General features: G+C 46.4%; 1 non-coding gene across 1 annotated transcript; it reads left to right on the top strand.

The window, feature by feature from the left end:
* The first annotated feature begins 17,758 nt into the window (after positions 1–17,758).
* On the top strand, positions 17,759–17,865 carry LOC111822333 (U6 spliceosomal RNA). Its single transcript, XR_002825612.1, has one exon. It is a non-coding gene; the product is annotated as a U6 spliceosomal RNA (small nuclear RNA).
* The last annotated feature ends 710 nt before the right edge of the window (positions 17,866–18,575 follow it).

The raw sequence follows: 18,575 nt of genomic DNA, 5'->3' as shown, positions 1-18,575 counted from the left end.
CCTTATTAAATAATAGTGGTATCGTGGTGCCCTGATGGGGTGCTTTTATCTTCAAAGCAATTTATGGCTGTTCATGAATTGACTTGGGACAAAAGATCAGAAGTTGGTGGGAAGTCCTTGGTCTGTGATTTAGAAAAGAATGGATGGGACAGAGATCAAAGACATTCTCCCCCGCTCCAGGCTTTGGTAATGTGTCCCTTTGCGGCCAGAAAGGAAGCTCGTGATTCTGCCCTGGGGCCGTGGAATTCCACCATTCAGCGTTAGGGAGGACTATGTGTACCCCTTTTCACCAAATCCCGTTCCCCCAGCCCTGTCTGCTTAGCACTCTAGAACCAGAGCAGGCCAGATGTGTTCTGTACTAGGACCGAAGGACCTCCCTGAACCCAACTGAGAAAATAAATGTTAGATCCCAAAACTGACCCTACGTCCCTCCAGTCTCTGTGGGCCAGGGTGGGCTCTGCCGTCTGAATGTGATGTAATAGTGGTGACCCTTACTGAGTACTTGTAATGTGCTGAGTGCTAACAGCTCTTCATATGAATTGTGTCACTTGTCCTCACAGCTTCCTTCCGGATTTATTGCTGTTGTTAGCTGCTGCTGCTGAGTTGGCCTCTGACTCATGCCCACCCCATGCACAGTGGAACAAAATGCTGCCTGGTCCTTCACCATACCCATGATAGGCTACAGGCCGGACTGTTGTGATCCACAGGGTTTTCAGTGCTGATTTTGGACGTAGATCACCAGGCCTTTCTTCCTAGTCTGTCTCAGGCTGGAAACTCTGCTGAAACCTGTTCAGCATCACAGCAACGTGAAAGCCTCCACTGACAGATGGACGTGTGGTGGCTGCAGAGGAGGTGGGCATTGAGTCGGGTCTCCCACATGGAAGATGAGAAATTCTACCACTGAACCACCGCTCCCCACCCACTGGGATGTCCCCCACTTTACAGACAGGGACAGTGAGGCATGGTGCAGCTGAGGTAATTTTCCCGAGGTCGTCAGCTACAGGTGGTGGAGCTGGGATTCAACCTCGGGTATTCAGCCTCCGATCTCACGTCATTAACTCTAGGTCTCATTGTGTCCATATGGCAGAGAAAGGAAGCAGAAGTTTTAAACCTCGTTATTCCATGTATTATGCACTTCTGTCAGAACCTCCAAGGCTTGCATTCAATGGTTATGCCATCAAGTGTGTGTTTAAAAATGCCGACTGAAGTAACAAAAAAATCTAAATGGGTTTTTGGCAACTGTGTCTCTAGGATCACAGGGGGTTGAACTGCAGACCTTGATCTCCACACGCCAGGTCAGGAAACGATAAGAACGCCAGGTCAGGAAACGATAAGAAGAATGCTCTCAACTGGTCCCAAAACGTCCCTCCATCTTTCCAGTCTCTGTGGGCCAGGACGGCCCCTGCCGTCTAAGTCCGATGTAATAACAGTGACAATACGATAAAACGTGTCTTTGCAGGCAGTATCTGTCCTGGCCCAGATGTCCTCCCCAGCCCGGGGCAGGCGGCGTGCGCCCCGTCTCTCCTCCCCAGCCCGGGGCAGGTGGCCTGCGCCCCGTCTCTCCTCCAGGCCCGTCCTGCCTGTTCTCTCTGCCAGGACTTCATTGTCTACCTCTTGCTCCTCGCAGGCAGTCCCTCTCCACGCTAAATGACGCACTCAGGTTCTTGGTCACCCCACCTCCCTGTGACTCCTTCCTCCCTCTTACCTACCCTGCCTTAGAGTCTTCTTGCCACTATAACAGGAATACCACAGGTGAGTGGTTTTAACAAACAGAAAGGTATTTTCTCACAGTTTAGGAGGCCAAGTCTGAATTCAGGGCGCCAGCTCTAGGGGAAGGCTTTCTCTGTCGACTGTACGGGAAGGTCCCTGTCTCTTTTCAGCTTCTGTTCCTTGGTTCCTTGGCGATCTTTCTCTCTTGTGCAATCTTCCCCTGCGTTTGGGGTTCGTCCTCTGTGCCTAATCCGCTCTTTTTATACCTCAAAGGTGTTCGGCTCAAGATGTATCCTACACCGATATGGTCTCTTTAACACAACAAGAAAAGTCCTATTCCCAGATGGGATTATAGCGACAGGCGTTAACCCTTGGCCGCTGCCATCGAGTCCATTCCATCTCATAGCCACCTGATGGGTGCAGGGGTTTCGGATTTACAACATATATTTTGGGGGGACACAATTCGATCCATTTAACACACCCTAGACCTAATAAAGATGCCTTGGGGAGGAGGTCTGATTCCATTGGCTACATCCATGCCTTGCTCTGGTTCCCATGTTCCTTAACAAAGAACATGTTCCTGGCTCACCTCCTCCACACAGGCTCCCTGCTAGGTGCTGGGACATCCCTGGAATGACACAGTCATTGTCCTCACCCTCGCAGAGCTTAGGGCGTAGCAGGCACCAAGCATTAGGCAAACGAAGGCACAATTTGTCAGCTGAAATTACTGCTGTGAATGAAAATTCCAGGGAGCCCAAGGAGAAAATCCCAGGGGGTCCTGGCCTCACCAGGGGTCAGAAAAGGCCCTCCGGAGACAGTGATGTTTGAGATGGATGCAGAGGAATTAACTAGAAGAAAGAAAAGTGGCGGTAAACTTCCAGGAAGAGAGAAAGTGCTGTGGGAAGACCTCAGGTGGCAAGGAGGCAGGTGAGTCAGCGACTTTTAGAAAGGGCCCGGGGGTGAGAGCCCAGGAAGTGAGGAGCCAGCGACAGAGGTAAGGTAGGCTGGGTCGGGTCCTGCAGGGTTCTGTGGTCATAGGGTAGACTTTTGTCTTAACCCTAAAATAAGTGGGAAGTCACTGAAGCATTTTAAGTAGACGGATGATACGATCTGATTCCTCTGGCTTCTGTGTAGAAAACAGATTGGACAGGGCAAGAGTGGAGGCAGGGATGCCCAACTGGAACTCTGTTGTAATCGTCCAGGTGAGAGGGTCCAGGTTCCAGGTGAGGTGGAATGGAGAGGGATGGCAGAGGACACAGAGGGCATTAGTTTCTATAGGCCCTTGTAAGAGAGTCTTTGTGTTTAAGCTCAGGCAATAATATGCGTTCTATAAATAAATGTCAACTATTATCATTGTTGTTATTGGTCCAAGCATTTGGTTTGGAAGTGCATAGATAAATTAACAGAACATCGTTAAGTGAAAGGAAACAGCATTCTAGATCAAGAGCTGGCAAACCTACAAGTTGGCTCATCTTGTAGGCCAAAGTCAACATGCTGCCTGTTTTTTATAAATAAAGTTTTATTGGAACACAGCCATGCCCATTTGTTTTCATACTGTCTGTGGCTGCTTTTGCACCCAAACGGCAGGGCTGAGTGGTTGTGACAGAGACCATATGGCCCGCAAGGCCTAAAATATTTATTATTTGGCCCTTTTTAGAAAAAGTTTGCTGACCCGTGAGTTAGATCCTCATGTGTCCTGTCAGTGAGGGCTGAGTTTCTTAACCCTTTCTCTCCGGCCCTGCCAGGCCTGAGGCCTTTGGGATTCCTCCCCCTCTTTGGCCCACGAGGTAAAGGCAGCTGGCCATCCTCAAGGGTGACAGGGGTGCTGTGGATCACTGTGTGCCACTGCCTATAATTCTCTGTATTCTCACCTTACAGGATGAATCAAAATAAAGCAGGAAAGCCACTGGCCTTGGCGTTTTATTACATACTGACATTCTGGGTAAGTACACTTAGAACATTTTGACTAGACCACACAAAAGTTAGAGTCGCTGGTGGGCACTTACTAGAGGGTGCTGCCACGTGGCTGCTGTCAGAAGCTCTTGGCTACCTGGCAGGTAGGAAGCAGCAGAATACCTGTCTATGTGTCTTCCATCTTTGCTCCTACTGAAGGGCCAACTGAATATCTCAGGCTTAAAACCATTTCTCAAAAATAGAGTTGCAGACATGACAGGAAATAGTGTCTTATAGGAGCCACGGTCCTCTGAAAACAACCCAAATGAGCTTGGAAGAAGATCCCGAGCTCCGATGAGAACCCAGCCTAGCCTGCACCCCAATTTCAGCCTTGTGAGACCCTAAGCAGAGAAGCCAGCTAGGCTGTGCCCAGACTTCTGACCTATAGCATCTGTAAAATAATAAATGCGTGTTGTTATAAGCAATAATAAAATAAAGCGGCAGGACTGGCAGCTAGATGGAACTGAGAGACGCTCAAGTCCCATCAGGCTTAAACAAGAAAAAACAATACAAGCGCATCCCATCACAGAGTTATGTTACTCAATTTTCCAAGAAGTAACAACCATCAACACCTATGGGCGATGAGGAATGAGGGGGGCTGTAACCCTCAGCTTTATGCAAACAACAGCAGGGAGGACAGAGGTCACCTCTTAAGAGCACAGGATTTGAACAAATTGGTCTCTCAGGTCCTGGTTCCACCACTCAGTCACTGCGTGAACTTGAGCCCTTATCACACTTCTCAAAAACCGTATTTTCCTCATCTATAAGATGGGGATAACAGCAGTACGAACCTCACCTTATTAATCAATATACTGATTGGGCCAATTACTTCTCTTGGTAAATGATATTTTCATTATTAACCAACAGCCACTCGTGGCTTAGTAGGCTAGAAGCTTTGAGGGAAAGGGGTGAAGGATGCGATCCCTCCCTGTCCTCAAGGGGCTGACAGTTGCCTAATTATAAAATAATGACGCTATTTGGGAGGATAAATTGTGGAATTATTTTATTAATTTGCACCACACCTTCTACACGCATTCTCAATTGGTAGGCAGCACTTGGATCAGGAAGAACACTGGGCTGGGTTCTGCCACTTGACAACTTTGGGACCGTAGGACAGTGCTTCCCCAAATGGAAGCCCCTGGCCAACAGCCGGCAGCTTCACCTGGGAGTCTGTGAGAAATGCAAATTCTCAGGCCCCACCACCAACCTACAGAATCACAAGTTCTAGGAGTGGGGCCCAGCAATCTTTATTTTAACAAATCTTCCAGGTAATTCTGGAATACACTCAAATCTGAGAACGACTGCCTTAGGCAAGTTCCTGGATGATGCTAACAGTTAATGCTCCTGGCTGTTAACTGAAAGGTTGGAGGTTGGAGTCTACCCCGAGGTGCCTGGGAAGAAAGGCCTGGTGATCTACTTCCTAAAAAATCAGCCATTGAAAACCCTACAGAGCACAGTTCTACGCTGACGCACATGGGGTCGTCATGAGTTAGAGTTAACTCACAGAAACTGGTTAAGAGCTCGGCTGCTAACCTAAAGGTAGGCAGTCTGAATCCACCAGCAGCTTCTTGGAAACCCTACGGGGCAGTTCTACTGTGTCCTATAGGGCAGCTAGGGTCGCTATGAATCAGAATTGACTCGACAGCAACGGATTTGGTTTCTTTTTTGTCTTGATATGTAAGATACTTAGCACAGTGCCCAGAATAAAGTGAGCGTATAGTAAATAAATATTAACTTTTATTTACATCTCTTGAGCGAGAAAATGCATGCTCACACATGGCCCTGCAGCCTCCAGCAATAACTGCTCACCCACTAGGTGGGGCTACTGATCCCGGCCAATAATCAGCAAAGAAAACAAAAAACCTGTTGCCATGGGGTCAATTCCAAGGAGGTTCAGTGGCAGAATTTTCACCTTCCACGTAGAAGTCTTGGGTTGGATTCCTGGTCAATGGGCCTCATGTACAACCACAACTCCTCTGGCGGGGGAGGCTTATGTGTTGTTGCTATGATGCTAAGGGGGCCCTGATGGTTCAGTGGTTAAGAGCTACAGCTGCTAACCAAAAGGTCAGCTGTTCAAATCCACCAGGCGCCCATTGGAAACCCTATAGGGCAGTTCTACTCTGCCCTACAGGGTCGCGATGAGTCGGAATCGGCTCGACAGCACACAACGACGACTAAGCATGTTCTGGGAGAGTTCCAGACTAAGATAGATCAGGAGGAAAGTTCTGGTGATCTACTTCCAAAAATCAGTCAATGAAAACCCTATGCATCACAACAACCCCATCCGCAACGACAGCTCAGGACAACTAACCAGGAAGCAACCCAATCTGAGAAGTCCTTGCTCAACCCCAGACTGAGAAAGGGATGGAAAATGCAGCCTAAACGTTAGTTTACAGAAAACCACATATAATCAGGGCAATGTGTCTGATAATCGTAATTCCTATGCTAACAAGCTCCTGGCAAAAGCATTTTGAGATACCAGAAATAATTACGTCGTGGCATGTTCTTACCATGCAAATGTTTATACGAATATATACTAAGCCTGCATCCACTAATGGGGTCACCATGAGTCAGGTTTTATCCACTAATAGTGAGTACACGGACACTTGGTATCTACGTTGATGATTCTGTTCTCAAACTGGTGGTTTGTTTAATAACGCAATAATTACTATCTTTGTAAGTGGCGTATAAGTGCTTTTAGGATGTAAACATTCAAAGGGCAAAGTTTGGAAAGGAAATAATGTGTCTGTTTTTTTTTCTCCTTTGTTCCAAAATCTAATTTATTAGGACCCTAATAAAGAGCTAAGTTTTTGTTAGGCTAAAAGGGAAGTAACTGGGAAGCCAAGGCCACCAGCTGACTGACCACCAGTGGTCATTAGCTAGAATGGATATACAGTATAAACACTCAAACAGTAATGCAATCATCCATGAGCTCCAATACTAACCTCTAACAATCTTCCCAGGTGCCTCCCTTGATAGGAAAACAGAAGACGTGTTGGGCTCACTAGACCCTCATGCACCGCCCCGCCCTGACTGCCCCCACTCTCTTGAAGGTCAGCTTCTTTCACCTCTGGCTGGAGTCGCAGAGTGAACAGGATGCAGGTGCTGCGTTAGTCAGGGTCTGCTTACTAGGCAGAATGAAAGGGGAGTCGGCAAGTTTAACTTCACGTGTGCAAGGGAAGCAAACGGCTCCCCAGGGGGAGAGAGGGCCCGGCCAGCATCTGCGTAGGCAGAGCTGTGTGCTAGGTGGAATATTTCATTACTAGGAGCTGGAGTGGAGGTAAGAGGTTGATTCCATACTATTAACAACAAATTAGATGGAGGTGAACCCCTTTCTATCCCTGACAGCATCCCCAAAAGAACACAGTCTTTCATTTTCCACTGTGCATCTAAATTGTATTTTATTAACAAATAACTGGACCAGTGCAACCCTCTCAGGTGTCCATGTTACTACAGCTGGGCTGCACAGGTGACAGTATTCACGGTTACCTCTCCGCTGGGACAGTTCAAGCACGCAGCTCAGAAAAGTCTACCCTCCTGACAAACTGACTTCATGAGTCCCTGCGAGATGGACGGGGAAGGACACACGCCACCTGTGCAGTGTTGTTGCCAGAAATGCCTACCCTAATCCAACAGCCAGGGACCATCAGACATATCCAGAATGTGGGACGTTGTACAAGAAAATGCCTGGGCTTTTCAAAAAAAGTCAATGTCATCAAAGACAAAGAAAGGAGGGAGGGAGGGAAGGAGAGAGAGAAAGAAAGGTGGGAGGGGCAGAGGAGGAAGAAAAGAAGGAAGGAAGGAAAGAACGAACGAAAGAAAAGAAAGGCAAGGATCGCTCCATATTAAAGAAGACTGAAAAAGCATGTCAACTAAATGCAATGTGTGAACTCATTAAAGAGTTATAAAGGACATTATAATAAGGAAACTCTGACTATGAATTTATATTTGATATGCTGACAGTACATTTCTTTGGTGTGATAATAGTATTTTAACTCTGTAGAAGAATATCCTTGCTCTTAGGAAATGCATGCTGTGCTATTTAGGAATGAAGTGTTGTCATGTTTTTAACTTTCAAACGGGACAGAGAGAGAGAATGTGCAAACTGTTGACAATTGGTAAAAGGGGATCTAGGTGTTCAATGAACAATTCGACTTTTCTGTAAGATTCAATTCTTTCCAAATGAAAAGATGGAGGGTGGAAACTATACTCTTTCGCAGGAATTTTTTATTTCTAAAGCTGGCATCATGGCCAGGTCAGGCCCAGCCTGGAGGACCCCTGTGAGTACCAGTCTAAGCAGGAAGCAGCCAGCAGGAGGCAGGGCACCAATAACACCTGATGAGCACCGTCCCCTGGTCCACAGGGGGAAGATCACAGGGCACGACAGCCAACTACCCATCCCCACTCACCACAGCTGCCAACAGCCCCTGACCTTGAGGCAAAAGCATGTGAGACCCCAGATACAACCATAGGGTCCCACTTCCAGGCCACAGCTGACTTCGTATGGGCCAAGAGACTACTGCTTATAATAATACTTCTCTAATGAGTAAGGAAACCCTGGTGGCGTAGTGGTTAAGAGCTATGGTGGCTAACCAAAAGGTTGGCAGTTCAAACCCACCAGGCGCTCCCTGGAAACCCTGTGGGGCAGTTCTACTCTGTTCTATAGGGTCGTTATGAGTTGGAATCAACTCGACAGCAACGGATTTGGTTTGAGTATGAGTAATTGGGTTGTTCCCCCTGCTTAATCAAAAACAAAAGATTATTCTAATTGAGGTGCTTTAAGTACCTCATATGAAGTTAGTCATTTCTCTCTCCTGGAATTTCCTAATTTAATTAGCACGGAAGTTTAGAAGTCCTTGAAGACTTTGTTCAACAGTGATTCACCCTCATTCTAATGCTAATCAGAAACAACCCTTTTATCAGTAACCCAAGATGTTGTCTCTTTCCCTTTAGTCTCTCGAAGCAAAAGCTGGAAGAGAACTTTTTGAAAAACCCAGAGTTGAGGAGTGCCAAATGTCCCCATCTGTTTTGGGTACTTGAAATTCCCATGTCGAGTTTAGTGTTCCCCAAATGAGTCAAGACATTCACTGCATGCTATGTGCTTTTGTGTATACTCCTCCTCAGTATGAGAAGGTTCTGTCCTTATTTCTCCCCCATAATGCTTCTCAAACTCTAGATCCTCACGGAGGGCTTCCTGGACCTCTCTGAGCATCCAGTCGTGTTATCTTCCCTGGTTCCAAATCCATTTATTTATGTGTACCTTTGTATCTTCTCACCGCTTTAAAATTATGTATTTGTCTCTCTGCGTTAGTCCCTCCTCTCTCTTAGAAGATAGCAGGTCCTTTCAGCCTGGGAGCTGACTGGTTTGGCACACATAAGCAGTCAGTGGAGATTTGTTCAATGAATGAGCAATAAAGCACTGTGTATGTCCAGAGGACCATGCAGGATTGCGGAAATGGGACATGGAAAGGGATGACACATTAATCCATTAGCACCTAGCACTCACTCACAAGGACTGATTTATCAGGTTAGCTGGCTGTCGCCTGGCTCATTGCACAGGTCTAAAATAACAAGGGTTTTTTTTAAGTTCAATCTTCCTTTCATTTATTCAGTACTTATATTCACCCTGGTCCCCCCCAAATTCACATCTGTCCTGCATTCAGAATACATTCATCCCACTCCAAGGCGTGTAAAAGTCTCCAACTATTGCAGCAACAAGTTAAAAGTCCAGAATCTAATCTAGATAAAATCTTCTCAAAAGTCCTAAATCTCATCATATAAATAATCTAAATTAGGTATGGATGAAGCTTTAGGTATAACTGATCGTGGCGCAAAATTTATTTTCATCTGTGAACCTGTGAAACTAAAGAACCAAGCTATGTGCTCCCAAAATACAACAGTGGCAGAGGCATAGGGTAATGGTTACAGAATTCTCGTCCAAAAAGGAAGAACATGGGAGGAAAAAAGGACTCACAGGCCCCGAACAATTCTGAAATACAGCCAGGCAAACTCCAGTAGATTTCAAGGCCTGTGGTTTGTGGCTTCACCCTCTGGGCTTGCAGTTTTGCCCTCTTGTTCATCCCTCCTTGTTCATGAAAGGAAGAAAACATTTGCTGCTGAGTAGCTATATCAGCTTGTTTCCTGCCTGTAGAATTTTGGGGGTCCAGCATCTTTCTTGCATTCCATACTCTTTATGTCTCTCTTGGTCCAAGCTGGCAGTCTTTCTGCTGATATAAGCTTCTCAAGAACCTTATGGATTTCCTATGTATGTCACAGGGATTCACTCCATTAGACAACAGACTTCTCCACACATCTGTCCAAGATAATTCCATGCTGACTTTTGGCTTCTGCTGAGATGCTGGGGGATCTATGAGTCACATGATCCCTTCAGAGATTTTTTTTGTGATTTAATTTTCTGAACTTTTGATGATTCTGAGGTGTTGGCAAAAGGCAGACCAGGCACTCCATTGACTTTTTCTCTAGAGCACACTTTCCTGATAGTGAACCTCTTAATTTTAGCATCTTTTGCAATCTGGATAAGCTGAGAGTTTCTCGAATCATCAAGTCCTGGTTTCTTTTTGTTTTAATAGTTCTTTGCTCAATTTATTCCTTTCTTCTTGTACTTTATTATAAGCAGAAAGAAGAAACCAGATTGTACCTTTAATATTTAGCTTGAAAAAATCCTCAGCTAAATGTCTAATTTCATTATTTACAAGTTTTTCTTTCCACATAACTGTAGGACACAGTTCTGCAAAGCTTTCTGCCACTATATAACAAGGATCTCCTTCCCTCCAGTTTCCAGCTGAATGTTCCTCATTTCTTTCTAAGCCCTCACCAGAAGCACCTTTAACTAACAGTCTACCCGTGAAAATGTAAGTCTCTCAAACGTGATTTAGTTTTCTTTACCATGCTCCTTACTTCCTTCTCGGTACTCACTACCAAAATTATTACCATCTATATTTCTACTAACAGAAGTGTGTATCAGGGTTGTATCCTTTCACCATACTTACACAATCTGTATGCTGAGAAAATAATCCAAGAAGCTCTACTATATGAACAAGAATGCAGCATCAGGACTGGAGGAAGACTCATTAACAACCTGCAATGTGCAGATGACACAACCTTGCTTGCTGAAAGTGAAGAGGACTTGAAGCACTTACTGATGAAGATCAAAGACCACAGCCTTTAGTATAGATTACACCTCAACATAAAAAACACAAAATCCTTACAAGTAGACCAATAAGTGGCATCATGATAAATGGGGAAAAGATTGAAGTTGTCAAGGATTTCATTTTAATTGGATCCACAATCAACGCCCATGGAAGCAGCAGTCAAGAAATCAAATGACGTATTGCATCGGGCAGATCCACTACAAAAGATCTCTTTAAAGTGTTAAAAAGCAAAGATGTCACTTTAAGGATTAAGGTGGGCCCGACCCAAGCCATGATATTTTCAATTTCCTCATATGCATGTGAAAGTTGGCCAATGTATAAAGAAGACTGAAGAAAAATTGATGACTTTGAATTATGGTGTTGGTGAATAATATTAAATATACCATGGACTGCCAGAAGAACAAACAAATCTGTCTTGGAAGAAGTACAGCCAGAACGCTCCTTGGAAGTGAGGATGGCAAGACTTCATCTCATGTACTTTGAACATATTATCAGGAGGGACCAATCCCTGGAGAAGAACATCATGCTTGGTAAGGTAGAAGGTCAGCAAAAAAGAGGAAGACCCTCTATGAGATGGACTGACACAGTGGCTATTAACAATGGGCTCAAGCACATTTCATTTCAGACTAGCCACATTCTAAGTACTCAATAGTCATATGCGGCCAGTGGCTGCCATATTGTACAAAGCAACTTTAAAGCATAATCTATACAGCAACATTGATCAGCCTTCAACTCCTGGCTGATCAAAAGAAAGTGAGCCATAGGATAAAGCAAGTCATCTACACTGAATGACCAGTAGCCAGAGTCTGAAGAGATTTTAGGCTACTGTGATAGGTCCAAGCTCTTAACTGATAATGAAGACAATAAGCACAAGGAAGGAAGGAATTCTGAGCTTCTCTCAGCTCAGTCTAACCAATAATTATCACACATCTGTACTTGGGGTATCTCTTCCTGCTCTGCTTTCCCTTGCACATGCTATAGTTTGTACCCTGCTGACATAGAAATATAAGAAAATGACAGAAACGGGGGTGCAGAATAGCTTGATAATGAATTCAATAATTTTAAAAAATTTAAAATCTCTGTCCCCCAACCCATGTTAGTGAGTAATCTATTACTATGGAAATAGAGAATTTTAAATTACAGAAAATAAAGTCCACACCTCAAAAGAAAATCAGGTCAGTAAAAAACGTCAATGTATAAAAATTCTTGCTGTTTTGATACACTGCCATATTCTTTTCTGTGAAATCAGATAAAACACAGTATTTCTTTGGCAAATGTATTCCCATACTTATTCTTTACATGTCTGTTTATATTTTCTTCTGTGTGTTCCTCAGCTTTCTCTGTGTAGCTATTGAGACAAGCCTGAATGTTGGACCATCCATTCCAGAATTTGTTTTGCTCCTGTGGTTTGTTTAGTAAGTCGTTCCTGTCCTCCTGGAGCTGAGAGCTGACCACAAACAACCAGACTTAAGGCAAGCAATCACAAATTAGGTCTGGTGCAATGCTTGGCTTCTTTTTGCCAGGCCACCACAGCCTCTGAAGAAATTCAAGGTGACTAAGAGTTGGCGATCATCCTCCCCATCTCTCTTGTTGATAAGTGCCATCAGGTGCCGGTCAAGTTGATTCCAACTCATAGCAATCCCACGGAACAGAGTAGAGCTGCCCCATAGTGTTTTCTTGGCTGTAATCTTTACGGAAGCAGATCGCCAGGTCTTTCTGCCATGGAGCCACTGGGTGGATTTGAACTGCCAACTTTGTAGTTAGCAGCTGAGTGCTTAACCGTTGTGCCACCCGAGTTCCTTTCCATCTCCCTACTAGACAATAATCAAAGCAAGCCTTACACCACATCTTCCCTCACACAGGGACATGTACCAAACAAGTGTTTATTAGCCTGTAGGCCCAAACAGTGTAGGTAACCAATCTGAGAGTCTGATAAAGTCCCAGTCTGCTGCCTGCTCAGGGGCCCAAGTACCGACCTGCATGAAGATATGACTCCAGATAGGAGCATACTATAGAGTAACATGGACAGAATTCTGCTGGCACTGGGCATCAAAAGTTTTTCTACAACAATAGCCAGAAACAGGATCATAGGGGTCACCCTTAAGGGTAAAGGCTACAAGCATCCCTAGATTCTTATACTCTCTTATACAAGGGTGAGGAGGATTTCTGAAATATTTTATCCCTTCCACGTATCTTGAATGCCTTTAATTTCTCTAATGAGCACTTATAGCTAACATTCAACATCCTAGTTAACAATCCATTGTTTTCACCATTAAAAACCTTATTTCTAGTATTTGTATACTAATTAGCAAAGTGTGGAGAGGTGATCAAGAACAGATCACAGAAGCACTTTAGCGGCTACCTTTGAACCTCAGCCTTCCTGGTGGGTTGGCCAATCGTACCTGCTTAAGCGGTGAGCCTTAAGTTTTGCTGTTGTTAGGTGCTGTACATTCGGCTCCTCCTCACAGCACCCTTCTGTATAACAGAATGAAACACTGCCCAGCCTCGTGCCCTCCTCACAATTGTTGCTAAGTTTGAGCCCATCGTTGCAGCCACTGTGTGAATGAACCCATCTCCTTGAGAGTCTCCCTCTTTTTCACTGACCTTCTATTTTATCAAACACAACGTCCTTCTCCAGCAACTAGGCTAGCCGGCACAATTTCTCAAGGTCTCTACTGAAGTATTTTAAGTAAATTTCAGACATTGTAACATACTGTGTGTTAGGAAGGAGGAAGGACTGGGTCTCGAGGGAAGCAGAGCAAAAGGACTTAGTCCGGGCAGTCATAGAGTTCCTCTCTGAGGAGGCATTTAAACTGATTTGAAGGATGAGTAGGAATTAGCCAGGGCATGGAGGGAGAGGTGTGGGGTGAGGAGGATTGTGAGGGCCCAGAGATAGAACTCAGGGATTAAACGGCCTTGGATGTGAGGCGAAAGGAGGCAGCAGGGTGGTCTGGCAGGCTTCACAGAGGATATAGCGCCCCCTTTCCCACCCCACTGTTAATGCTGATGCTGTCTGTCTCCTCCAGGAACCCAGGACCCAGGATCCGGGACATTTCTGTCTGCAAAAAGAGATCTTAACTATTCCTGAGGATTTCACTTCAAAGGCCTGATAATTCTCTCCACTAATTATGAAAATGAATGAACACCAAGGAGAAAAGTAAGTTTTTGAAATACATTTGCATTGAACATTTGCCCTGTTTTGTATAATCTAAGACCTGAACCACTTTTTAAACTCTCATCCATCACTCATCTCTGACTTACAAAAATGATGCCTTTGGTTATTGGACAGAAGTGTAGTTTTGAAACCAAAATCATCTGCACAGAAAAATTAGGTCTGCCTCTTAACATTTCTTTTCCTCAAAATTTTCAGCCCAGTGATCGATCTCCCACCACATGGGATGAGGGCTGCCTGGAGAGCAGTGTCTGTAATTACTTGGAGGATAGATACCTCCTTATTTAGGCGGTGAGTGGCAAAGGGACCAGGGTCATATAATGGGCTGACAGTGCCTCTCGGCCTCTGGGATCAATGGTCTGAAGTGCCCTCTGCAGTAGGCCTACTTGAAATAGCATTCAGTGGTTGTTCAGGGCTTTCATTTTGCTTTACGAAATCAATAAACACATGGGGACAGACAGGAATCGATACACTGATTGTCATACACTTCAGAAAGCTTGTGACTTCACCTGGACTAGCCTGCCTTTCTAAAGGAGAGGCATTATATATAAAGCCACTTCTGATTAGCCATAAAGCAGAAAGAAGAATTTGCTTATTAAAATACAGATTGCTGGGCCCCACCCACAGAGCTGATTCAGTAGAGCTGGACTGGGGTCTGAGAACTTGCATTTCTAACAAGTTCCCAGTGTTGCTGATACTAGAGGTCCAGAGGCACAACCACACTTTGAGAACCACTAAAGAAGAAAAACAAACAAAGAGATACAGAAGCATCAAATAGTACACCTGTTCTCTCCTGTGCGTGCCGGCTTTTTGCTTGGTTAGAAAAGGTTAAGAGTCCTATTGTAACTCACCGATGATGCTGGTCTCCACAAGCAGCTCAATGTGTTGGAGGTGATGTGGGTAGCAGCAGAGAGTTGGCACATCCAGAAATCCTGGCCAAACCCTGGCCAAGAGATGGCATGGAACCCACAAGCAAGTCAAAATGCAGCTCCATCAGGCCTGGGGTGGGGTCTGAGATTCTGAATCTCTAACGAAGATTCACAATGTCCCAGGTGACATCAGTGCTGCTGGTCGCTGGACCACACCCTGAGTAACAAGGGCCTCGATGACACTGGGGTCTGATGTCAAGTGAGAGGTCTTCACCTTAAACACAGGGCACCTGTGGCAAGAGAACTAAAACAGTCAGCACCAAGCTCAGCCTGGCAACTGTAAGTACTGCTGGCCCCTCACAGAGCTCTCCCAGCCCATGATGGTTAATGCTCTGTGTCAACTTGGCTGGGCCATGATTCTCAGTCGTTGGGCAGATACTATGTAACCATCCTCCATTTTTTGATTTGATGTGAGCAGCCAATCATTTGGAAGTGGAGCTTCCTTGGGGGTGTGGCCTGCATCCAGTATATACATGAACATTCTGGGAAAGCTCATGCTCTCTCAATCCTGCATTAGTCTCATCATCCTCTGATCTCTGGTTCTTGGGATGTGAGAAGCTTTCAGCCTACTGCCTGATCTGCAGATTTTGGGTTCACCAGCTCCCACAACCCCGTATGCCAGCAGCCTGCCACCTGTCCTGCAGATTTTGGGTTCGTCAGCCCCTGCAACCGTGTGAGTCAGAAGAAGCCTCCAGCCTGCTGCCTGGCCCACGGATTTGGGACTTGCCAGCCTCTACAATTGTGTGAGCCATTTCCTTGAGATAAATCTCTCTATATTTGTTTATATACATGCCTTGCTGGTTTTGCTCCTCTGGAGAACCTAGCCTGAAACACAGTCCAAACCCTGCAGAAGGAAAAGGATGTGCAAACTGTACGTTAATGTGCTGGAGGCAGAAGCGTGAGGGAGAAATGAGGGTAGATCCCACTGGCAATTAACTCAGAGTGACTTTAGGCAAATCTTGTATCTACTCAATTTTCTTATCTAAAAATTGGAATAAATCTGCTTGAATGGGATATTGCTTGCAAAGGCTTTTAAAAACTCCAGAGACCAGGAATTTCCAGATGGAGTTGACCGTTTTTGAATAATTTGGGGTAATTTAATAAAAGCATAGGCCCTAAGGCCCAGTTCCACCCCCTACCCCATCCTTATCTGCTGCTCCCCCAGTGGCACCACAGAAGAAAGGCCTGGCGATCTGCTTTCATGAAGATTACAGCCCCCCACCCAAAAAAAAAACCCACCCTATGGAGAAGTTCTCTGTAACACGTGGGGTCACCATGAGTCAGAACTGACTCAATGGCAGTGGGTTTGGCGTTTGCTGTTGTTTGTATTTATTTTGAAACTGGCATGAGGTGAATGTTTCTCGAAGCATTGCAAGACGAAACCGAGGGGCTCTGAGACTGGCTATTGTGGAAAGTATCCCTGACCAGGAAAGCCACAGATCAGCAGAGCGCTCTTTCAACAGGAGAAGGAGCCCACGCCACTTAGAAAGGAAAAGCTTAGGCAACATAAAGCACCGATGATGGTTACTGACGAAACGTCCTGAACTGGCCGGCGGTTTAATAATCACCCAAATAGAGCATCTTCGCTCTCTAAAACATTAAGACGTGAAGGAATTGCTGAAGACCCCTGATCTTGCCAACCTTAACCTGTTCGGTTCAAAGAAACAGCAACAGCAGCATACTGAATTCACTCAAATTAAAATACTCACGTGCAATAAACATGTGCAAGAGGAGGGGTGGGCTCCAGGAAGTGCACGTACCTCGGTTTCCCCGGCCATCCCCCTCAGCGAGCTTCACGGCAGAGCGGGGTTTGAGCCAGATAATCCCGTTTGGGGGCTGTCCTGTGCATCGCAGGGTGCTTAAAGAACCTCTGTCTGTACCCGCTAGATGTGGATAGCACCCTCAACCCAAGTTCTGACAACTACGACTATCCGCGGACACCACCAACTGTGCCCGTGGCTGCAACACTGCTCCCGCGCGACGACCCCTACTCCCGCGCGACGACCCCGCTCCCGCGCGGGGACCCCTGCTCCCGCGCGGGCACCCCTGCTCCCGCGCGACGACCCCTGCTCCCGCGCGACGACCCCTGCTCCCGCGCGACGACCCCTGATCCCGCGCGAGGACCACGCGAACTCCTGCTCCCTCGCGAGGACCCTGCTCCCGCGCGAGGACCCTGCTCCCGCGCGAGGACCCTGCTCCCGCGCGAGGACCACGAGAACTCCCGCTCCCGCGCGAGGACCCCTGCTCCCGCGCGACGACCCCTGCTCCCGCGCGAGGACCACGAGAACTCCCGCTCCCGCGCGACGACCCCTGCTCCCGCGCGACGACCCCTGCTCCCGCGCGAGGACCCTGTTCCCGCGCGAGGACCCCTGCTCCCGCGCGAGGACCTCTGCTCCCGCGCGAGGACCACGAGAACTCCCGCTCCCGCGCGAGGACCTCTGCTCTCGCGTGAGAACCCCTGCTGCAGAGCGTGTTGGACGTGAGATGACGCTGTTCTCTGTGTGCGTTTCGGAGCCCAAGACTTTTTCACGTGTGAGCCTCTTGCCAAACTGAGTGCGAGTCAGAGACATCGCTTCTGCCACGCGGTTTGTGAGTGCGATCCAGACGCTCATCCGGGGTGGGTGAAAAAGTGGCTCACGTTGCGCTTATCGAGAGGTGCTTCAACACGGAAACTTTGTAAAGGACTTTTTATTTTAAAGACAGCCCTAACTATCTATGGTTTACACCTTATGCTCTGACTTTAGACCCTAATATCCGAGTGGGGTGCTACTCCATTGAGATTGCCCTCTGCCTCTCCCGGGATTACGAGAGAGATGGATCGAGTGCTCGCTTCAGCAGCGCATGTACCACAGTCGGAACGAAACGCAGAAGATTGGCGTGGCCCCTGAGCAAGGATGACAGGCAAATTCATGAGGCGTTCCAGATCTTTATTTATGTAGAAATTGTCCAATGGGAACCAAATTTGCTGTGTAAACTTTCACCGAAATTACAATAAAATATTATTTAAAAAAAAAAAAAAGATGTAGAGGATATGGTCCCTGAAACCTACATGGTGAATTAGCATGTTAGGGTGAAGGTGAAGCTGCTGTAACAAAGAAACCAAAAATACGATGCCTTTCGGAAAACACGTTTATTTGTCTCTCATGTGACAGCCTCCGCACTGGGGAACTGGCTCTGCGAACCAGTTCAGAGCTTTGCCGCTTACTGGCAAGGCCACGGCTGTCTTCTGTCTTGTGACTCCACGGTCTTCTAAGGTTCTGCTCTGGCTGCATGACTGAAGCTGGGTCATGAGAATGTCACTGGGAGGAGAGAGAGAGACAGACACCAGGGCAGCAAATTCCTTCCTAAGCAAGCGAGGTGGAAGCAGCAGTCCTGTTCACAGTCCACTTGTGACCCACACGGAAGGCTGGGACTATGGACTTCAGCTCCGTGCTCCTGTGCCCAGGAAGAAGGGGAGAACGGGTTTGGGGAGGGTGCCACAGTCTCCCAAACTAGGAATTCAAGTTCAGAATCCTGAAAAAGTAAATCACTGTTCTGAAAAGGATTAGTGGAGAATAATAATTTTTAAAAAGAACTTCTAGATGTCACTTTTTGTTTTTTTGGTCCAGGCACCTATGCCCAGTCCTGACGTCTGTGCCT

Source organism: Trichechus manatus, unplaced genomic scaffold, assembly GCF_000243295.1.
Source record: "Trichechus manatus latirostris isolate Lorelei unplaced genomic scaffold, TriManLat1.0 scaffold00160, whole genome shotgun sequence".
Lineage (NCBI taxonomy): Eukaryota > Metazoa > Chordata > Mammalia > Sirenia > Trichechidae > Trichechus > Trichechus manatus.
The sequence above is the reverse complement of the archived record's forward strand: the minus strand, read 5'-3'. Positions and strand labels throughout refer to the sequence as shown.